Genomic DNA, 16841 nt, shown 5'->3' on the forward strand with positions numbered 1-16841 from the left:
CGTCCAATTGTGGGCACCACAATTTCGGAAAATGGACAAATTGGAAAGAGTCCAGAGAAGAGCAACAAAATGATCAGGTTTAGGAAACCAGACCTATGAGGAGAGGTTAAAAAAACTGGCCATGTTTAGTCTTGAGAAAAGAAGACTGAGGGGGGACGTGATAGTCTTCCAATATGTTACGGGCTGTTATAAAATGGACAGTGATCAATTGTTCTCCATGTCCACTGAAGGTAGGACAAGAAGCAATGGTTTTAACCTGCAGCAAGGGAGATTTAGATTAGATAGTAGGAAAAGTTTTCTAACTATAAGGTTAATTAAGCTCTGGAATAGGCTTCCAAAGGAGGTCATGGAGTCCCCATCATTGTAAGCTTTTAAAAACAAGTTGGACAAACATATGTCAGGGATGGTTTAGGTTTACTTAATCCTGCCACAGCACAGGGGACTGGACTTGATGACTTCTTGTGGTCCCTTCCAGACCTACATTTCTGTGATTCTATGATAGTATCATACTCCCAGTATGATACTGTGCCAAAACGGCTAATGTGATCCTTGGATATATAAACAAGGGAGGAAGATTAGGAAGGTGATTTTACCTCTGTATACAACATTGGAGAGACCAATACCACATGCAGTTTTGGTGTCACTCTTTTTAAAATGTGTTGAAAAATTGGACAGGGTGCAGCAAAGAGCTACACAAATAATTCTAGGGATGGAGAAAATGCCTTGATTACAGTGTATGTGTACCTTCATGGGGAAAATTCAGCAGGTACTAAAAGGCTTTTTAATTTAGCAGAGAAGAGCATAACAAGAATCAATGGCCGAAGCTGAAGCCAGACAAATGCAAATTAGAAATAAGAAACACCATTTTAACAGTGAGGGAGATTTAACCATTGGAACAAACTACCAAGGAAGTGATGGATTCTCCAACCCTTGCTGTCTTCAAATCAAGACAGCAAGATGCAGTTCTGGAAGATATATTTAGCCACACACAAGTTCCTGGACTCAATACAAGGGTAAGTTTGGTGAAATGTAATGGCCTGTGAGAACAGGAGGTCAGACTAGATAATCTAAAGGTCTTTTCTGGCCTTAAACTCGTTGAATCTATAATAGTATCTGTGATCCTCCACTCAGCAGTTCTCTACTTTAAACAAACCTGTTGTGCTTTCTAAAACTGCAGAAGATTCTGTTTCGGCAATTTATCTAATGAACAGAATATTTAGCTTGGGTTATCTTCCCTCATACATATAGAACACTGGGTCATTAATGTTAAATGAAATGGTAGTGGTGGGGGGATGGAACTGTGATGGACAGTGCTGGAAGGTGTTGGGGGAAAAGAATAGACTGAGCTGTCACTCAATAGAAGAGAGCAACGAGATTGTATGAAGTGCTACTTAAAAGACTTAAAGCTATTGAAGTTCCTGAAGCATTCAGAACAATTGCTGTGCAAAATAAATAATGGCCCAGTATCCCCTGGCGTGTACTCCTTTCTTCTCTTATTAATTTTAAGGAAAGGAGTGTTAATACTCCACTTTTTTTTAGCGGAGCTCATATAATACCTGGGACTATTTAACTTTGAGTCTGTGTCTTTCATGCTTTCCCCAGTTGAGAAAAAGGGAGAGAAAATATAAAAATATCTTAGGTCCTATGTTGTTATATACATGATGGAAAGCTGGGCAGCTGGGTGGGTAGGTAGGTGAACATAAATATTTCGATTGGAGTGCTTTAGTTTCTCCAGCAGATCGAATCTGGTTATATGCACTTGTATATCTAGACGCTTCCCAGGTTAATTAGCTTTATAATGTAGAGTCCCTAGTGGATTTCTTGATTTTTCTGCTCATCTCTCTTTTGTGCAGGAAGAAAGCCCTAGATAGGAAATGTATTTTATTAGCTTTCATCTTTAGCAATCTTTGCTAAACAGTAACTGAGGGCATGGAGGAGGCCCATGACATCAATCTACAAATATTTATTAAAAGTTTAAACACCAAGAAAGGAGAGGGATTATTTATTCTGTTATAAAAACATGTAACTAGAAGCAATGAGCTGAAATCCAAAAAGAACATTTAGGCTGAGCATTAGTGATTTCAGTTATATCATAAATAGCTCACATGTAAAGTGTTGGAAGCCCAGTCATTTGGGATTTTTAAAAAATAAGTGGTACAAAATACAGGAAAATATACAGCAAGGAATGATTCTGCAAGGTAAACTGGATTTGGTAGTCCTTCTATGAGTCTGTGGTTTCCCCTTTGACTGTGATCCTTCACATTACAAAACATTTGTTTAGTTGCAGGAATCTTGGTACAGTGCATGGGTTTGAAATCCTGCTTAAAGATTTATTTTTCTGGAGTAGCATTTTATAAATAGCATTATTTTGAACTTTATCCATTTCATTAGATATTTGTAGCTGTCTTTACTGATATATTTCAGAGTAGCAGCCGTGTTAGTCTGTGTTCGCAAAAAGAAAAGGAGTACTTGTGGCACCTTAGAGACTAACAAATTTATTAGAGCATAAGCTTTCGTGAGCTACAGGCATCCGATGAAGTGAGCTGTAGCTCATGAAAGCTTATGCTCTAATAAATTTGTTAGTCTCTAAGGTGCCACAAGTACTCCTTTTCTTTTTACTGATATAGGAAGACTTTGCCATCTTGCTTTTAGTGTTGCCATCTTGCTTTTACTGTTGCTATATGTAGGGTGACCAGATGTCCCGATTTTATATGGACAGTCCTGATTTTTGGGTCTTTTTCTTATAAAGGCTCCTATTACCCCTCCACTCTGATCCTGATTTTTGACACTTGCTGTCTGGTCACCCTAGCTATATGCTTATTTTTATCAAGCTTAAAGAAAAGCTCATAAATAGTATTTGATTATTAAAAAGAAGACTGAACTTTATTTCTATATAAACTGCATGTTGAACAGCTGCTGGTGCCACCTTCATACTGTCACTATGTTCTTTGTTGTTGGACTGAGAGAGAATTCGTGAACAACCTTCTCTGCTGTTAGCAAATATCAGCTTCTGCCAGGTACCTTCTGAGCTAGTCCTTGAAGTGAATACATTTTTTTCTTGCTCTGATGAGCTGTCAGATACATCAGGTCAGATCCTCAGCTGGTGTAAATAAGTGCAGCATATTTAGCCAACATGTCGTTCAAGCCATGATGTAAGGACAGATTCTGCAACCCGTCTGTTCGGCGTTTATTTCTCTATTTTTATTTTATATAGATGTAGTCATGTGAGTTGTCCCATCGCTTCAGTTACTCACTTGAGTAACGGCTATACAGCATAAGGTTTGCAGAATCTGGATGAAAGTCAGTTTTCTTGAACACACATTTTGAAAGGTGTCAGATAAGAATGTCAAAAGCTTGGGAATATTTTATATTCATCCTTTATTCTATATTTAATAACTTCTATTCTAAAGGTTTGTATAATCTTCATCAGCACTATCAACTGTGTTCTGAGATCAGCAGGCTGCCTTTGTGAATCATGACCTAATTATATCATCTTTTTCAAGTCTCTTGGGTCCTGATCACCTCACATAGGATACTCAATTACCTCAACTCCATTTGAAGTCATTTGGATGTTCAGGCTGCTCAGCACAGCTCAGGATTGAGCCCATAAATAACTTCAGACTGTACTTCCACTGGCTTGGTACCCGACACCTTCTTCAACAGATTTTAAAAATAAGGTGATAACAACAACAAAATCTGTTGCCCACAAATTTAGGCTGCTTGGACTGTTCACAACTACCCAGAGTCTTGTTCTAAATTTCAGACTTGTACCTACTTTATTAACAATATAACCCTTATGAAACACTAACACCTGCTGTCACTGTGGGACTGGAATCAAATTGTCACCAGTTTTTGGCTGGGTGAACTCTTAACTCCATTGTAAATGACCCCATGAGTAATTCATTTCTCATAACATGTGTATGAGGCATTATTTCTTTTTAGAACAAAGCTCTGGAGCCACAGGAGTCAGTGGGGGTGCATGGCTCAGGGTATTGACACTGAGCTATTGAAACCACTGGTTCAAACCTGGTAATGACCAGAAGTCATTCTCATCTGATTATTGTTTCCTGGCTTGTATAAAATGAGTTGGTGGTCTCCAGCTAACTGCTAGCAGGGACCCACATCACAAAAATCCCAACTGCAAACATAATTGCTGGCAATCCCTTCTTTGGACATTCAAGGACTGAATCAGTATGGAGATTTCTCAAAGGATAAGAAGGTAGTTCAGAGACCCTTGCACTGATGTTGATCACATATACATATTAAAGTATTTATATTTGAAACAGTAAAGTCTATAAAAATATTTGTTCAGGGCCTTCTTTTAAAATGGTTCTATAACTTTTCATTCAGAGAGGTAAACAGTAGCCACCTGAAATCAAGTGAAATAGATAATGAAAGAGCTTTATGATTACAAAGTGTTCAGTTTGGAACTGAGATCTGGATGCACATACTTCCAAAAAGGTGGAATGACATGTTCTTTTGAGTCTGCTAGCTACATGCTGCACTCGGAATGGTATGTCTGGTTGGATACTTGTGTTCACAAGCATTATACGTACCTTGTCCTTGAATGTCCAAAGAAGGGATCGGTTCCTCTAAAAGGTTGAGGTTTCAGAATTATTCCTTCACTTCTTCATGAGCTCCTGTCAAAAACAAGTGCAAGACACTTCACATAAACACAAAAGCTGTTTTAGGTGCATAGACTCTGAAGAGATTATTGCTGCTGTGTGATCTCAGAGATTTTTCAGGTAATTCAGGGTATGTCAATGCTACAGACTTAAGTCGACCTATGTTGGGTTGAATTACAGCCACCACAGTAATTGCTGCAGTGGTTGATGTCCGAACTACCCTTCTTCTGTCAGTGGTGGGCGTCCTCACAAGGAGCACTTCCACTGATTGAAGAGGGGCAATATAGGGGGCTGAGGGCCAGGGTTTTCAGCTCTGCTCAGCTCCCTGCATTCAGCGGGGAACAAAAAGCAGCCTCCCGGGCTTCTCGCCTCCCATCTCTGAGTGGGGGCCAGCCACCCAGGCTTCTCACCTCCCCATTCCCTGACAGGAGCAGCAGGGCAGCTGCCTGGGTTTTTCAGCTCTCTGAGTTGGGAGCCAGGAGGGTGCAGCCCGGCTGGGAGTGGGAAGCCAGGGCCAGCCAGGCTTCAGTTGCCTGACTTTCTTGTCAACTTCACAGCTACACCAACATAAGCCCTACACCTCCTGTGGAGGTGGAGTTATTATGTTGGTGTAGCAGGACTCTTACATTGGTGGTACAAGGCTGTAGTGTATGCACTGAGGCCTGGTCTATACTACACAGTTATGTCAAGGTAAGGCAGTATATAACGACCTAAATTATGTCAATGTACATACGACAACCCTGTCCTGCTGATGTCACTTACATCTTTACTTACATTGGCTGGGGGTGGCAGGGCAGGGGAGACAAGGAGATGAGAAGCCCAGGAGGATACTCCCCCACTCCCGGCTGGGAGCTGAGCAGAGCCGAAAGCCCTGTCTCTCAGACCCCCACACTGCCCCTCTTCAGTCAGTGGAAGTACTCCTGGTGATGCACACTACCGACAGAAGAAAGATAGTGTGGACATCAGCCACTGCAATAATTATTGTGGTGGCAGAAAGTTGGCCTACCATAGGCCTGACATAGGTCGACTTAAGTCTGTAGTGTAGATATGCCCTGACATAAGTAGGTCAATGTAAGCTGCCTTAAGTTGGCCTGTGTAGTGTAGACCAGGCCTCAGAGATCAGACTGTAAATGGCAGCATGAGTACCTTGTAGATGTGTAGCACTGATCTTTTTAATGATAAAAAAGTAACTAACATTATTAGCCCTTCCTTTTCAGTTATGGCCCCGACTCTTTCTTGCCCCTGCTCTTCTATTACTGTCATTATTTTAAGGGCACACTACAAAAACAAAATGTAACAGAACAATGCAACATATAAATGTTCATAACTGAAATATTCAACAGATGGGTTATATGCATCCATGTCACTTTTTCCTATATTCATATAATTATTAATAATTTAAACAGTATTCCAAGAATAGTTCAATGCATGTTACTAATTCATTTTTGAGTTTTTCATTTATGGAAATTTCCTTTAAAAAAACCCCATTACAGATGGTACTACAGCAACTTGTGACATGTGGAGGAAAACAAAAAGTATGTCACATTGTAGCTTTCAGAAGAAGGGTACTTTTTATAGTTTAAAAAAGCCAGCTTGGAATCTGCCTTTATTTTTACTGAGGGGTATGCCCCATGCCATTGAATACTGCAACTCTAACAAATGGTTGATGGACATTGGCAGAATAGTAGAGAGACAATGAAGCCTAGTAGGCTAAGCATGGGACTGTGTTTTAAAGCCAGCTCTCTCATTGACTCAGTGGCCTTGAGCAAATCACTTTTCCTCTTTGTCTATCCCCTCCCTCATAAGGAAGCATAGAGCTTGCTCATGGGTTTCCACTTGAAGGCCAAGATTATAAAAAGTGATTAGTGCCTCAGTTTTTGGATGCCCAACATAATGGAACCTAGTAGTCAAAGGTTAGGTGCGCAGCACTCAGTCCATGCTCCAGTTACCGCCGCTCGCCTTAAATCCATGGCCAGAACAGCTTTAGGTAAAGCTAGGAGAGCCTAACTGGAGAAGAGAGGAACATTTGGTGGGAAGAGCTCAGCAGACTGTCTGCCTCAGTAAGTAGGGGCCTAGAGAAGCTTTTAAACATATACATGTACTGGTGAGGAGAAACACTTTAGAAGTCCATACAATCACTGCCAATGCAGGAGGTCATCAGTCAGAAGAAAAGCCTCCATCTTCTGAAGCCTTTAAGAATAGCCCCATGAAGGGAGCGTAGGGATCATCACAAAGTGCTTGCCTTACTGTCCTGATGAAAGACTTCTCTGTTAGGAGTCTTCTGAACACATGTGGAAGAATATGGCCACCATGGCAAATGTCAACACCAAGGAGGGAAGGGGGGACAGGTCCTCTTTAAGCTGGAGTCCAGAGAGATGGGAAGGAAGAGCTGGAGGCATGGTTAGTGGGGGAAGAAGAGATGGAATAATGGTTGTGAAGAAGAACTGGAGGTCTTGGAACAGATCACCTGGTCTTGTATATGTTAAGGAGTGGAGGAAAGCTGGATTTTGAGGGAAGAGAGGACATAAATCCTGGAGGCATTGGTGTGTGGAAAAAGAAGAGATGGAGGCCTAAGTGTGAAGGAGAGAGAAGAGTGAGATAGGTATGGAGAAGGGGAAATGAGCTGGAAGCATGAATACAGGAGGGGGAAGGAGCCAGAGGTAAGCATGGTTGGGAGTAGAAAGAGATGGAGTTTATAACTGTATATGGCAGAGAAAAACTCAAGGATGTACAGATAAGTAGGATTGGAAGAAGAGCTTAAAGTGTGTGTGTTGTGGAGGAGAAGATGTGGAGGGATGCATTGCAGACATGTGGTAGAAGGTAAAGGATTAGATATTTAGGGGTAAGGAAGAGAAAAGTTGGGGGTGTGCGGTGTGGGTGCGTACAAGGAAGAAAAGAGACAAGGTGGGTGAGGTAATATCTTGTACTGAACCATCAGTTGGTGAGAGAGACAAGATTTCCAGCCACCCAGAGCTCTTCTTCAGGTCTCAAAAGCTTGTCTCTCTTACCAACATAAGTTAGTTCAATAAAAGATACTACCTCACCCACCTTGTCTTTCTAAAATCCTGGGACCAACATGGCTCAACTACACTGTGTAAGCAGAGTCAGAATGAGCTCTACCCTGACATCTGGTGGTGAGCTGTGGAAAAGGACTTCAGGGGCTGATCTCGTTTGCATGGACATACCCACCCTGCCTAGCATGATGGGACTGCTTGCCCAAATGGTCACTTTGGCTGCTGTGGGATCTCCAGTCTCTTTGTTATTGGGACAGGAATAATAAAGTGATGTTATCCTGGTTACGTGAATCAAGGACAGTAGACCTGTACTTGGCATTTTATGATGGAGGGACTCGCCCTCAACTAAGTAGTACTCACTAGGCAAGGGACATGGGTTCCAAAGCCCAGAGAATTGAGAGTGTCTGTCTCTTTCTGAGGGACACTCTCCCTGGTGTAATAACAGAGCTAATTTTGACTCCATTAAGAGTCTTGTTACATGCTGCGGAGTGGAAAACACTGATTCCTAGGTCTAAGCATTAGACCTACTTTGGGCTAGTGGTTCTGTGTGTGCCAGCATTGAACCTCCCTTACTACCAGCTGAAATCACTAAGAGCTGTGTTAAGGAAGTGGGGGGAGGTGGCTAGCAGTTTGGCTGATGGTGAAGACTGCAGCAGAACCCCAGGGAGAGGCGAGGCTGTTGACCCGAGCAGCAGAGCATGTAAGGTGCCCCCATACCTCCCCTCTTCCACTCAGGCTGGGAAGTAAACTTTGCAGATAAACTTTTGAACTCTGGGGCTGCACTGACTGAGGACAGAAACCATGGGAGGGCTGACTGTTGGGTTGCTGGACTTAAGACCCTGAGGGGAAAAGGACACTGCCAAACTTACTTGGGGGTGGGTCTTTTGCTCATGGTTTGTGTTATAAATCCTGTTTGTGGTGTTTCCCCACATAATGCTGCATTGTTTCCCTCCTTTATTAAAAGGCTTTTTCTACACTCAGACTCTGTGCTTGCGAGAGGGGAAGTATTGCCTCTTAGAGGCACCAAGGGGGGTGGTATGTAATTATTCCAGGTCAATGGGTGGGGGCTCAAGCCGGTTTTGCATTGTGTTATTGAAAAGGAACACCTAGATACTGAACCTGGCCTTTGTTGCTGCTAACTCAGACGGGCAGAAGGGTTACAACTGCATAAGAGGAAGAAGAGCAGAAGTCAGAGTCAAATGTCAAGTAGAATGGGAAATGACACCATAGTGTTTGTGTGGAGGTGGTTGAAAAGGAGGACTAGAGAGGGAGAGGCTACAACAGATGGTGGTTACGAATGGGTGACCCCAATGACCAATATTTGTCCAGTCCCTCCAATCTGAGGAAAACCTTCCACCATCAAAGCCAAGAGAGCTCACTCATTCTATTTTTCACAGGATTCTGAAAAACTCAGAGTAGGTCAGGATAGGCGGCAAAGGAGCATCCAGGGCAAATGAAGTCAGGTTTTAGAGGTACCCTGAGGAGCAGCCAGCACACACTTAGCAGTGCCAACCTTCCTAGGGAAGAATCTGCATAGCAGAGGAATGGCATGCCTGCTTTCATGGAGTTTGGGAGGGAAGAGGTAGAGCTGGGGGAGGAAGTGCATAACCACTTTTCAAATTCATTCCTTTATTACCAAACTTGGCCTGAAGTCTGCACACTTACTCTCCTCTTTCATGTAGTCACAGTGTGTGGCTAAGTCACAGTATTAAAAGGTGCATTTTATTTTTCACAGCATGTAAAGCAACAGCTTAGAAAGAAAAAAAAATCTATTCAAGGTTACAGATTGCAGTGAAAAACTGTATGTAATCTGCCATCCTGAAGGTCCTGGTTTGTTTGGCTTAATTTGAACTCATAAGGTTCATGAGGGGAAGGCAGATTTTTTTTTAAAGAACTGGTTCCCACAGGGTAATTTTGAATGTTGTGGAGAAATGGCTAAAAAGTCTACTTCAAAGATCCAATTTGTTCCATAATGAAATCACTTTAGCTTTCAAAGTTCAAGACTACTTTACATTTTAAAGACATTTTCTTAAGGGAATATTGACTAGAAGTAAAGGGCCTCATTTTTTTATCACTTACACAAGATATTTCTATTGACTTCAGTGGAGTTACTTCTCATGTCTATAGGGATAAGCAAGAGAAGAGTCTGGCTCCAGGTGATTACGCTTGGGTTATAAAACTCTGTGAAGCACCCGGAGTTAGATCTCCCAATCACTGTTAAAGTCATTAGGAGGTGTAAGCACAGTGGTGAAATATTTTTGGAATGTATATACTTGTACTTTATATAATGTCTCACAAGATAGTCAGCCATATTGCTTTGTAATCTTGTTGTGTTCTAGTCAGTATAAGAGACTGCTGTAGAGCTCCATATTGAATAGCTTTATTTTATTATTAATTCGTTGTATTTCTACAGCGTCCTTGGCAGTGTACATAAAACAGAATAAGATGTGTTCCCTATCTAGAGGGACAGCTTAGGATATCCTGGGATACTTGGAAGTATAGTATTACAAATGCCTGTACCCTATTTTACCATAATAGTTTAGTTTGCCTAAATAAAGACAATTTATCTGAATACTGAAGAATACTTTATATAACCAGAATAGTCAGATCTTGTACTAGGGAAGAACATTTTGTCATGCAGGTGTTCTATTTCACAGCAGCTTGTTAGGGCCAGAGTGTAATGAGCTACTATTATTCCACATGTTCCCATTAACTTCAGTGGGACTATTTTCAAATTGACGTACCACTCAGTGTGACTAAGGGGCTCACAATCTTGCCCTTAATAAATGCCCTTTAATAGCCCAATTTTCAAAAGAGCCCAGGGCCAGATATTCAAGTGTTCGGCACCTGCTGTTGGGGCCAGAATTTCAAAACTGTTCCTCTAAATGAGGGTCAGATTTTCAAAAGCTCTATACAAAAATGCATTTGGCAAGATGCCTGTTTATTTATCTCCTTCCTTCAGTTTTAAAAGATAATTAGCCAGATCCTCTGCTGATGTAAATAAGCACTGAACCATTGAAGCCAGCATGCCAATCTCAGGATCTGGCCCAATATTTCCAAGAGATCAGCTATCATTATGACCACAAACCCAGTCAAATTCACATTTTATTACACTGTCATTTTTTAAAAAAAAAGAAGACTGAAAAGACACTAATCAAGTCTGAAAACCTCCTCTAGTTTCTGTCATTCACTTGTCATTGTTGAAAGGATGTTAAACCTAAAATATTTGTTTGCTACTAAACCTTGAAATGAAATATTGCATTATTCTACCTGCTCAAATCCCACAGGACCCAGCAGATTGATTCTTCTCCACCAGGGCTGCCAAGTGATTTCATTCATTTTAGAACAAGAGAATATGAAAAGGGCCATATAAATGAGCTAGTTTCAATTACAGGAAAACACATACCAAGATTCAACAACCAAAGGAGATTTATAATACATGAACACTTTAAATTACAGTACTCTCACAAGGTGCTGTGGAGGGGGGGAAGAGCATGGCCTAGACTAGTGGTTAAAAGCTTAACCTTTTGGCACTGAACATCAGCAAGATCATTACAGGTATTAATTTTCCAATTCAAATTCTCTTTTGGGGAAAGAAAGGGGAAAAACAACTTTATTTTTTCTCCTAGACATATTTATTAACATTTGATTACTTGAAAGTAGTTCTCTTACTTTAAATCATGCAAACTTGTGAAATTTATTATATATTATGTGTAAAAGGAAAATAATAATCTGGATCAACTCTTCTCTGAGCATCTCAGTTCATTGTAAATGCATGATCATGCCTACTTAAAGTCAATAGTTAATAATACTACTACTAATAATAATTAATAATAACAAAAATGTTGATTTTAAAGAGAACATTGATCAGAAGATGACTATTGGAGCTGACTAAAATATTTTACTGAAAAGTGCTTTTATTTAAATGTTTGTATTAATTTTTCCAAATACAACAAATGTACCAAAATACTAGATTCATCATAATACACAAGGTGGATGAGGGGAGGGGAGGGGAAGCGACATACCTACCTTTAGGATCTACTTTAATCATAGGCCTCTAAAAAGTCAGCCCAAATTGCTTTGAATTTTCTGGTCATTCCCCTTCTGCAGAATGCCAGTTGTTCATTAATTATGAGGTTTAGTCATATCACTGACCCAAGTATCAATATTTGGTGAGGACTGACTTTTCCATTTTTTCAGGATTACTTCTTCAGTGACCACAAGTGCATGTTGAAATCATTCTGACTTGTTACCAGATAATCTCCAGATACCAGGAATATATCCAAAAATTAAACTTAAGGGAAATGGCTTCAATTTAGCATCCAATATCAAATTGATCCTATGACCTACCTCATGCCAAAAATTCTTGATACAGGAGCACTCCAAAAGCATATGAGCTAATGTAGCACCAAGGGAGTTACATTTCCAACAGCGATCAGCATTTATGAGGCCCACTATCATTAGCCTCTGTGGGAATCAATATATTCAAAAAAGTGTCTTTTGGTGAATAAGCCATTGATGGTCTTAGGTCTATAGTTGCTTTTTTAACATAAGATATAATTGTATTATGTCGGGTCAGAGATAGTTGGGTATCCACATCTTTATTCCAAGCAACTCTCAAATTATTAGTCTTTGGCAGAGTTTTTTGGGCCAGAGAATCATAAAAGAAGAAAATCCAGAAAGTTTCCTTTCAAAATAATAAAAGTTCTGGAGATATGATCATTTTCCAAGTTGAGAAAATGAAATCCTCCCAGAGATAGGGGAAACTGTAATTTATTCAAAGCCAGTCTAGGTTTCTTTCTTGTGCCCTAAAAGGAAGGTTTTGAAAATATTATTGAATTTGTTAAAATAAGTTTGAGGAATAAAAATAGGGAGACCCTTGAGGAGATACAAAATTCTGGAAAGGCCATTCATTTTTAGTATATTAATTTTACCGCACAAATTGAGGTTTAACAAACTCCATCTCCCCAAATCGTTAGCCACTTGGTCAATAATTGGTTCTATATTTATCTTAAGGTTGTCTTGAATATTTTTGGGAATCAGTATTCCTAAATATTTCATATTAGAGGATTGCCATTGGCAGTCCTAATTTGAGAAAAGACCTTGGTGGGCACATTGGTTAATGCCTAAGATTTCCAATTTACCTTGATTAATTTTATATCTTGAGAGGAGTCCAAACTTATTAATAGTGATTACAAGGTTAGGAGTGGTAACCTGGAGCTTAGATACAAACACAAGAGCATCATGGGCACATAGCGCATAATTTTATGCTCTGTTTGGCCCACCTGGTGATCACAAATATGTTGATCTGAATGAATGGCATGGTTAAATGAATGGTTAAATGTTCTAGAGCTAAATCAAACAGAAGAGGAGAAAGGGGGCAGCCCTGCCTCGCACCTCTTTATAATGGAAATGCTAAAGAAATAATACCATTGGTAACTACCCAGGAAGTCGGGTTAGAGTATAAAACCTTATTCCAAGCAATAAATTGGTTTATTTTGCTAACACATGAAAAAGATAGTCCCAAACTATGTGGCCAAAGGCCCGTTCAGCATCTAAAGAAATGACAGCTAAGCGTTCTTTAAAATTTCTCAAAGCAGCAATAATATCAGCCAGGTGATGCAAATTATCTGAGGCATGTCTATTATGAAGGAAGCCTACCTGACTTCTGTGTATAATGTGGGAGAGAACTTTGTCCAATCGCATAGAAAGAGAGTTATCTAAAATCTTAGTGTCATAATTGATTAAAAAAATTGGTCTGTAATTACTACATAGTCCAAGGTTTTTCTGTGTTTAGGATAACTGAAATTACAACGTCTCTTAGAGTAGGTGCGAGAGTTTGCTCATTATTGGCTTCATTGAACATATTCAATAATCTAGGTGTTAAAGTTTCAGAGAACTTTTTATCTGATTTATAAAAATCAGTTGGAAATCCATCTGCACCACGAGTTTTTCCAACATTCTTTTCTTTTATAGCCTGTGTTAGTTCTGAGATTTCTGGAGAGCGGCATCTGAAAGTTCTTCAGAGAATCAGATATCTGTGGTACAGATAATCTACTAAAAAGTTATATAGTGCATCTTTACTGATTCCCTAATCTAAATATAGTTTTGAATAAAACTGCTGAAATTGTTTATTGATATCTGACTATGTTGTATATAATTTATTTTAGTCTGCAGAAGAGAAGAGTGAGGGAGGATTTGATAGCAGCCTTCAACTACCTGAACTGGGGTTCCAAAGAAGATGGAGCTAGGCTGTTCTCAGTGGTGGAAGATGACAGAACAAGGAGCAATGGTTTCAAGTTGCAGTGGGGGAGGTCTAGGTTGGATATTAGGAAACACTATTTCACTAGGAGGGTGGTGAAGCACTGGAATGTGTTGCCTAGGGAGGTGTGGAATCTCCATCCTTAGAGATTTTTAAGGCCCGGCTTGACAAAGTCCTGGCTAGGATGATTTAGTAGGGGTTGGTCCTGCTTTGAGCAGGTGTTAGACTAGATGACCTCCTAAGGTCTCTTCCAAATCTAATTTTCTATGATTCTATTGCAACTAGTGTGAATAGCAGCAATCTTATTTCTGTTAGCTTTTGCTTAAGTCTGTATGCCAACTCTCTCTCCAGATTTAGCTTTTGCTTCAAACAGAACAAAACAAACTCAGCCTTTTGGGACAGAAGTTTGTTATTTCACATCTTACACTGAGTTTCTCTCAGGAGGGTGCAGAAGTATAGTCTGCATCCATTAATTTCCTTCACAAGGGTATCAGTTCTATGTTCTCTCCATTTCAGCATGGCAGCTGATGAAGCGGTGGGAGCATCTGTTTTTTAAAAAAAGTTCTAACCTCTGCTGGATAGAGTTAACAGATGGTGTATCAAACAGCAGAGAGGTATTTAGTCTCCACATTGTAGCTGGGGGTGCGTAACCTGGGGGCCTAAAAGACGTGTGTAGGAGCATGGTCAGACATAACAATAGTACCAATGTCACAATCAGTGACAGAATTGATCAAACCTTGTGACAGTAAGAAATAGTCTAATCTTGAATATGTTCAATGAGCAGCAGAAAAAGAACTACAGTCTTTGGCCATAGCATTACCCAATTTCCACTCATCTTGTAAGCCTCAATCGGCCGTGTATGTATGAAGTAACTGATGAGTATTAGTGTTTTTATATGGAGATGGAAAAGATTTATCAAGGACCAGGTCTAGAGTTTTGTTAACGTCTCCAGAGGATGATGCCCTTATCATTTATGCTCATTTAAAAATTATGAAAAATTTGAGATCGTACTGGTTTGGCCCATAGAGATTGACAAAGATGATTATAGAATTGCCAATTTCAGTCTTAAGGAAAGTAAGTCTGCCCTCACTATCAGATCTTGTGCTCAGAATATTAACATTCAACTTTTTATGTATTAATATACAGATGCTCCTTGCTTCAGAATTAATGCAACTAGAAACTGAGAGGCCCACTCAATCTCTATTTCATTTACAAGCTTCATGTTCTGTCAGATGTGCCTCCTGACACATGACAATTTCAACATTCTCTTTTATAAAATATTGAATATAATTTTCTTTTAATAGAGTAATTAAAACCCTTTATATTCTAGGAGACACATTTAATTACCAGAGCCTTCACTGTTAAAATGTACCAGATAAACTATAAAGTTGCTTTGTGAATAAATACGAAATTGCAAATTTTCCTGAGCAGCACACAGCTCTTGCATATCTAAGCAGTGAAAGTTATACAGTCCAGGGATAGGTTGTCGCTTCCCAGGACATATTCTACAGGAGTGGGAAAGGAGCTCCCAGCATGAGAGGGTGAGAAAGAGGAATTAAATAAGTTAATTTTAAGTTAAGTTAATTAAAAAAACAAAACAGAAAAAGATAGTGGAGAGAGAAATACGTGTTCATACCGTACAATCAAAAAGAAGAATCTGTTTAAACAGTCCAAAAATATACACTCAACACCCAAAGGGGGAGACTGCTTCTAGTGAAACTTGGATATATTCACAACCCATGGGGCTCCAATCATTAAAACTACAGGTATCAGGTGATTACTGTAGAAGCCTGACACCTTAGTCCATAAGGAAGCACCATCTAATGAAACAGTGATAAATATACATAATTACTGATCAAATGGTAGATTTTACATTGATGCCCTTTTTCTGTAAATTAAGGCAATAGGAATTAAACCCTTCTACCTTAGTGAGAGAGAAAAGAAAAGAAAAGAAAAGAAAAGAAACTAACATATCAGTTTCAACTAGCACCCATCAATTTGTTTAGAGCAACCATATCAGACCTCAGAGAACAATACAAACATTCCATACGGCCATATCATTCCATAGATAACTCCCTTTACAAGGGAGGAGGTTGCAGATTTTTTAAAGATATTATTCTGCTTCCTGAAAGCAACTGAATGATACTATCTTCTTATCGTTTTTAATATGGAGTGTTGCAGAGTATTTAATACAATACTTCAAGTCCATCTTCCTGGCTAATTGTTCCGCTTGATTAAAAGCTGCATTCACTGCAACCATATCACAGGCATAATCTTGAACAAAGCAGTATTTTAAATGCAGGTTCTCCCCATAACAGTTCCTTTTCTTCCCTCTGGATTTCTGCAGTATATGTTCCTTAGTGGTAAACTTCAGGAACTTCACAATCAATACTCTAGGCTGACCTCCTGGAGCTGGCTTGGGGGCAAGGGCCCAGTGTGCCTGTACTATATCAAAACAAAAATCTAACAGCAGATCCATCAATTAGTTAGCAGTTTAGGGACAAATTCAGGGTGGTTACATTTCTATATTCCCTCAGGAATACCCCAAATCCTGATGTTACCTTGACATGAGCAGTTTTCTAGATCGATTAGCTTGGTTTTAGTAGTCTTTATACCATTACAGTTCTTCAGCACCTGTCATTTGTTCTCTTTAAAATCATCTTCCACTTCAGAAATTCTTTGTTCTGCTTCACTCATCCATCTGGATAGAGCTTGTAGCACACTCAGAATCTCAATCATGGTGTTCTGTAGGATGGAAAGTGTAGGTTTAATTTCATTACTATCTGCAGCCCCCTGTTTTATTACATCCATCAGCTGCTTTCCATCTGGCCCAGACACCATTTTGTTTGTAGAAGTGGGGGAGGTAGATCTCCTCTGGTTTTTTTTTAGAGCTTTGGGATTCAGAGAGGAAGATGCACAGCTAGAGAGCATCCTGGTGGT

The sequence above is a fragment of the Dermochelys coriacea genome, chromosome 1 (genome assembly GCF_009764565.3).
Source record: "Dermochelys coriacea isolate rDerCor1 chromosome 1, rDerCor1.pri.v4, whole genome shotgun sequence".
NCBI classification, from domain to species: Eukaryota; Metazoa; Chordata; order Testudines; family Dermochelyidae; genus Dermochelys; species Dermochelys coriacea.